Source organism: Camelina sativa, chromosome 17, assembly GCF_000633955.1.
Source record: "Camelina sativa cultivar DH55 chromosome 17, Cs, whole genome shotgun sequence".
NCBI classification, from domain to species: Eukaryota; Viridiplantae; Streptophyta; class Magnoliopsida; order Brassicales; family Brassicaceae; genus Camelina; species Camelina sativa.
Genome location: NC_025701.1, coordinates 26,563,049 through 26,570,051, shown reverse-complemented (window position 1 = coordinate 26,570,051; position 7,003 = coordinate 26,563,049).

Genomic DNA, 7,003 nt, shown 5'->3' with positions numbered 1-7,003 from the left:
GCGGGGATCCTAGAGAGCGTGCAGGAGTTGTTAGGGTTGCGGGAAGTGAGTTCCTGAGAGTGATTGGACGGGCTAGAGGAATTGATATTCAGATNAGAGATGACTTGGGCTGACTTCGTCTTGGAGTTCATACGCAAGTATTTTCCTAGAGAGGCATTGGACCGGTTGGAGGTGCAGTTCCTTCAGATATCTCNGGGAGCTATATGATGTTATTCTCGGGATGAATTGGTTACATCGGCATAGGATGCATTTGGATTGCTATCGGGGTAGAGTGGAGTTTGAGCGTTCAGGAGGGAAGTTCGTTTTTCAGTGTATTAGACCGACTTCAGGGAGTCTCGTGATCTCAGCCATTCAGGCTGGGAAGATGATCGAGAAGGGCCGTGAGGCTTATCTGGTTACTATATCTATGCCAGAGTCAGTAGGGAAGTCTACGGTTAGCGGTATTCCAGTAGTGGAGGAGTTTGAGAATGTGTTTCAGTCTTTGCAGGGATTACCACCATCTTGGTCGGATCCTTTTACCATTGAACTGGAACCGGGGACGACACCGTTATCCAAGGCTCCTTACAGAATGGCTCCAGCANTGGTCGGATCCTTTTACCATTGAACTGGAACCGGGGACGACACCGTTATCCAAGGCTCCTTAGAGAATGGCTCCAGCAAAGATGGCAGAGCTGAAGAAGAAGCTAGAGGATTTGTTGAGTAAGGGATTCATCCGTCCTAGTGTATCACCGTGGGGAGCACCGGTGTTGTTTGTGAAGAAGAAGGATGAGAGTTTCAGGTTGTGCATCGATTATCGAGGTTTGAACCAGGTCACTGTGAAGAACAAGTATCCTCTTCCTAGGATCGATGAGTTGTTGGATCAGTTGAGGGGTGCTACTTGGTTCTCTAAGGTAGATCTGGCGTCGGATTATCATCAGATACCGATAGATAAGGCAGATGTGAGGAAGACTGCTTTCAGGACTAGGTATGAGCATTATGAGTTTGTGGTGATGCTTTTCGGATTGACTAACGCGCCAGCAGCGTTTATGAGATTGATGAACAGTGTGTTTCAGGAGTTTCCGGATGTATCTGTCATCATTTTCATCGACGATATCCTGGTTTATTCTAAGAGTCCTGAGGAGCATGCAGTGCATTTGAGGGCGGTTATGGAGAAGCTGTGGGAGAAAAAGTTGTTTGCCAAGTTGAGCAAGTGTATTTTTGGCAGCGTGAGATGGGCTTTCTGGGTCACATTGTTTCTGCAGAGGGGGTTTCTGTAGATCCAGAGAAGATTCAGGCTATCAGGGATTGGCCTAGACCGCAGAATGCCACAGAGATCTGGAGTTTTCTTGGGTTGGCAGGTTACTACAGGAGATTTGTGCAGGGGTTTGCAAGTAGACCATGTTCTATGACTAAGTTGACAGGGAAGGATGTTCCTTTTGTTTGGTCAGAAGAGTGTGAGGAAGGCTTTGCAAGCCTGAAGGAGATGTTGACTACTGCGCCAGTGTTGGCTTTGCCTGAGCAGGGAGAACCCTATGTGGTTTATACAGATGCATCTAGAGTTGGGTTGGGTTGTGTTCTGATGCAGCATGGGAAGGTGATTGCTTATGCTTCGCGGCAGTTGCGGGTGCATGAAGGCAACTATCCTACTCATGATTTGGAGATGGGTGCGGTAGTTTTTGCCCTGAAGATTTGGAGGTCTTATCTTTATGGTGCAAAGGTACAGGTGTTTACAGATCATAAGAGCCTGAAGTATATATTCACTCAGCCTGAGCTGAATTTGAGACAGAGGCGGTGGATGGAGCTTGTGGCAGATTATGATTTGGAGATAGCCTATCATCCTGGAAAGGCTAACACGGTTGCAGATGCTCTGAGTCGGAAGAGGGTAGCTTCGGCTCAGGAGCAGGAGATGGAGTCTCTGGTAGGGGAGATCAGTGCGTTGAGCTTATGTGCTGTTTCACAGGAACCGTTGGGTTTGGAAGCAGTAGATAGAGCAGATCTTCTGAGTAGAGTGCGGTTGGCTCAGGAGAAGGATTTGGGGCTGGTGAATGCCTCTAAGGATGTGGATTCAGAGTATCAGGTCTCAGATAATGGTACTATCTTGGTGCACGGTCGGGTTTGTGTGCCCAAGGATGAGGAGTTGAGACAGGAGATTCTGAGAGAGGCTCATGCGAGCAAGTTGTCCATTCATCCAGGAGCGACTAAGATGTACCGTGATCTCAAGAGGTACTATCATTGGGTCGGGATGAAGAAGGATGTAGCTAGTTGGGTTTCGAGGTGTGATGTGTGTCAGCTAGTGAAGGCTGAGCATCAGGTTCCTGGCGGGTTACTGAAGAGTTTACCCATTCCTGAGTGGAAGTGGGATATGATCACCATGGATTTTGTGGTAGGATTGCCAGTGTCACGGACCTTTGATGCTATTTGGGTCATTGTGGACCGGTTGACTAAGTCAGCACATTTTCTGGCCATTAAGAAGACTGATGGAGCAGCGGTCTTGGCTAAGAAGTATGTGAGAGAGATAGTCAGATTGCATGGGGTGCCAGCGAGCATTGTGTCTGATAGGGATTCTAAGTTCACTTCGGTGTTCTGGAAGGCATTTCAGGCGGAGATGGGCACTAAGGTGCATATGAGTACAGCTTATCATCCCCAGACAGATGGACAGTCTGAGAGGACGATCCAGACGCTGGAGGATTTGCTGAGGATGTGTGTGTTGGATTGGGGTGGCCATTGGGCAGATCACCTGAACCTGGTAGAGTTTGCTTACAACAACAGTTATCAGGCGAGTATTAAGATGGCTCCTTATGAGGCTTTGTATGGGAGACCATGTCGTACACCATTATGCTGGACTCAGGTGGGGGAGAGGAGCATGTTTGGTGCTAGTTTTGTTCAGGAGACCTCAGAGAAGATTCGGGTTCTCAAGCTGAACATGAAGGAGGCTCAGGATAGGCAGAGGAGTTATGCAGATAGGAGGAGGAGAGATCTTGAGTTTCAGGTAGGAGACAGAGTGTACCTCAAGATGGCCATGTTGCGGGGTCCGAACAGGTCATTGTCAGAGACTAAGTTGAGTCCGAGGTATATGGGTCCATTCAGAGTGATTGAGCGGGTTGGACCAGTGGCATATAGATTGGAGTTACCTGAGGTGATGCGTGCATTCCATAAGGTTTTCCATGTGTCTATGTTGCGGAAGTGTCTCCGTGAGGGAGAGGAGGTGTTGGCTAAGATTCCTGAGGATCTTCAGCCTAACATGACTTTGGAGGCGAGACCAGTGAGGGTTCTCGAGAGGAGGATCAAGGAACTTCGGAAGAAGAAGATTCCTTTGATGAGAGTCCTGTGGGACTGTGATGGTGTTGAGGAGCAGACTTGGGAGCCTAAGGCAAAGATGAAGGCAAGGTTCAAGAAGTGGTATGAGAAGCAAGCCGCGACTTGAGCTTGTGTAGCCTGGTCCCATCTGTAATCCGTGGCTGGAGCGGGAATGGAGTATTCCAGCCCATCTCTCTTGTTACTCGGTCACTTGGGGTGGTTGGTTGTGCGACTCAGTAACAAGATGAGGTGGTGTTTGGGGTACAAAGTTTCCGTGAGGTGGGGTTTTGGAAGAAAGTTTCCTGGATTAGAAGTTTCCAAAAGTGGAAAGTTTCCAAAAGTTGAAAGTTTCCAAAAATGGAAAGTGCTAAATATGGAAAGTTTTATGGGAGTTAGAATTTGTCCATTTTAGCGGTGGAGAGCCTTAAAGGGGGCTTGTGTGTGGCCTTAGTGGCGGACTTTTGAGTCAGTGTGCTCGTGTGTGGCGGTCTTTTTAGACAATGTGTGGTCTTTGTGACGGGCTTTTTAGCCAGAGTGTCTTTGTGACGGTCCTCTTTAGGACATTTGTGTGGCCTTGGTGGCGGTCCTTTTTAGGACATTTGTTTGGCCTTTGTGGCGGGCTGTTTAGCCAGAGTGTCTTTGTGACGGTCCTTCGGGACAGATGGCCTTTGTGGCGGGCTGTTTAGCCAGAGTGTCTTTGTGACGGTCCTTCGGGACAGATGGTCTTTGTGACGGTCCTTCGGGACAGATGGCCTTTGTGGCGGGCTGTTTAGCCAGAGTGCCTTGGTGGCGGTCCTCTTTAGGACATTTGTTTGGCCTTGGTGGCGGTCCTCTTTAGGACATTTGTTTGGCCTTGGTGGCGGTCCTCTTTAGGACATTTTGTTTGGCCTTTGTGGCGGCCCTTGTGGCGTGTATATGATCCTTGTGTGGTCATGAGGTATTCCAGTGAGGGGATATGTGGCTGGTAGGACATTGAGATGTTTTTACGCGAGTCATAGGAAGGAAACCTGGATAGGGATAGGACTCAGACGTGTTCAGAATCGTTTTCTCGCGACTCTTGGGGGACTTAGGTTCTCCTAGTACTGCCATATTCAGAGACTTTGTGGCTTGAGAGTATGGTTGGTATATCGACTTCGGATGACGATCCGGGGGCGCGCTGTAGGGTGGCAACCCGAGAGACGAGTTGGATTTTTCCTTATATATTATGGCATGCGGGTCTAGGCCCGATGAGGAGCCAACATGTGGCATGCATACTTAGGTCTGATGAGGAGCCAATAAGAACTCAAGGTTTAGGCCTATGAGTAAAGGAAAGTCCAAAAGTCAAGAGCAAATGACGCCTGGTGCGTGAGTCTATCGCCTAGAGGTGACCTTCTGCAGATCGGTCGGAGGAGTGCGGGCCATGGAGACGGTTGCGCGGGAGTCCTTGGCTGATGGTTGTTCGAGATTCGAGGACGAATCTAGTTTGGTGGGGGAGAATTGTAACATCCGTGAACCAAAAACCTGGTTTAGAGGATTGCATCGGTCGATGCAAGAGGTGCATCGGTCGATGCAAGGGTAATTCTCTGCGTTTTGACTTAAGTCAAACACTGCGTTTTGGTCAAAAGAGAAAAGAAAACCCTTAGGGTCGATGCTTTTGGTCTCATTTTTCGTGGTGTGGCCGTTTTTGGAGAGAAGAAAAAGAGAGAAAAAGTTCTTGAGAGTTCTTGGTGATTTCTTGGAGATTTGGGGCGTTCCTATAAAGATCTGTAGCTGGGATCGTTGTAGGAGCTTCCTGGGAGCATGTTCTTGATTGTTTAAGGTTTAGTTTCTCCTGTGGCAAAGGTAAGTGCATGACCATGACTTATCTAAGCTAGCGAACTCATTAATCTTCCTGTTGTGTGTTGTTAGATGTATTAGGATGTTACTATGGACGTTAGGAAGCTTTCTTGTGGCTGTAGGAACGAAGATCCGGCGAGAAGCTTCAGGGAAATCACGGTGCTCGACGTTGCGTCGATCGATGCATATCTTGCATTGGTCGATGCAAGTGCGAGGACGGCGCGTAAACTCTAGGGTTTTCATGTTACGTTGAGCATGCGTCGGTCGATGCAGACTGGGTATCGGTCGATGCAAGTTACACTTGCATCGGTCGATGCAGCTTCTGGGTCGATCGATGCTTCCCCATTTGGCATCGGTCGATGCATGTGTGGTGTCGGTCGATGCTAAGTCCTGGTTTGTTATTGTCGTTTGTTGATTGTTGTGTGTTGGTTATTGATACTCTATTGCTTGTGTGTATAGCCCAGTAGATGGGAGGATTGCCTTACTGAGTGTTTATAAAATACTCATGCATTGCAATATGTGTTTGTGGTGCAGGTAAAGGCAAAGTGTGATCGTGGAATCCAGGCAATGAAGAGGAGGATGTTCTAGGGACTCGGTTTTATGTTGTCTAGCTTTGCTAGGTTGCTAGAGTTGGGTCATTAGAACATTGCTAGATTGCTGGTTCTATGATTCCTGTTGTTTTGGATATTGATTATGTTGGAATATGGTTATATTTTATTATTGGATTATTATTGAATATTGGTTGGTTAATTCCGCTGTTGAATGTGTTTGTGGTTAGGTGGCTAGTGGGTATGGGACCACTAGTTGTAGTTTATTTTATTATATTATATTTATTATTTATTATTAAAAAAAAGGGGTCGGTCGTTTCATTATGTTTCCCTATATAAAAAGGTGCTAGGTTGTAGCACAACTTATGAGATTTGGAGATTAAGGTTTTGAGTTATTTTTACTTTAAGAGAGAAATCAATAAGAAGAGATATTTCTTGAGAGTTTTTCTTGTGTTCTATAATTGGTATCAGAGCGGTACCGAGTCTTGTTCGTTTCAATCGTTAAGACATGATGAGTGATGATGAGAAAGTCGATCCGATCAAAACCAAGGAGACTGTCTCTTCCGCCGTTAAGTGTCCCATGCTAACCTCTGCAAATTACACCGTGTGGGCTATGCGCATGAAGATAGCTCTCAAAGTTAACAAAGTTTGGGACACCATCGATCTTGGGAGTAAGGATGAAGAGAAGAACAATATGGCAATTGCTCTGTTATTTCAATCCATACCCGAAGTGTTGATCTTACAAGTTGGCGAACATGATAATTCCAAGGGTGTTTGGGATGCGATAAAAGCAAGACATGTTGGTGCTGAGAGGGTATGACAATCTCGTTTACAAACTTTGATGAGTGAGTTTGATCGTCTTAAGATGAAGGAAGGAGATACAATAGATATTTTTGTTGGTAGGCTTTCTGAAATTTCGTCAAACTCCGCAGCCCTCGGAGAGACAATAGATGAATCTAAGCTCGTGAAGAAATTTCTTAAAATTCTACCACGCAAGAAATATATACAGAATCTGACCCTGACCCGCTTCTGTATAAATAACCACTCGGTTTTTGTTTCCAAATACCCACAGGTATCGGGTATTACCCGAACCGAACCCGAGGAACCGATGATATCTGTTTGATCCCGAGAACACATTTATACATACATGATATCACATATATTGCCATATTTCTGTTTGCCTTAATCTCCTCTCCTTGAATCCTTGTGAATCTTCTTTACTTTGCATAAACATGTCGAAGTTGCCAATTTTTGTCCGATTTCAAGAATCTTTGGCTTTTATAAACCAAAACTCTCAAATTGGATCTCCAAAACCTAATTCACTGTTAGCCTCATCTTTGGGTTCTCCGTTCATAGCAGCTAGA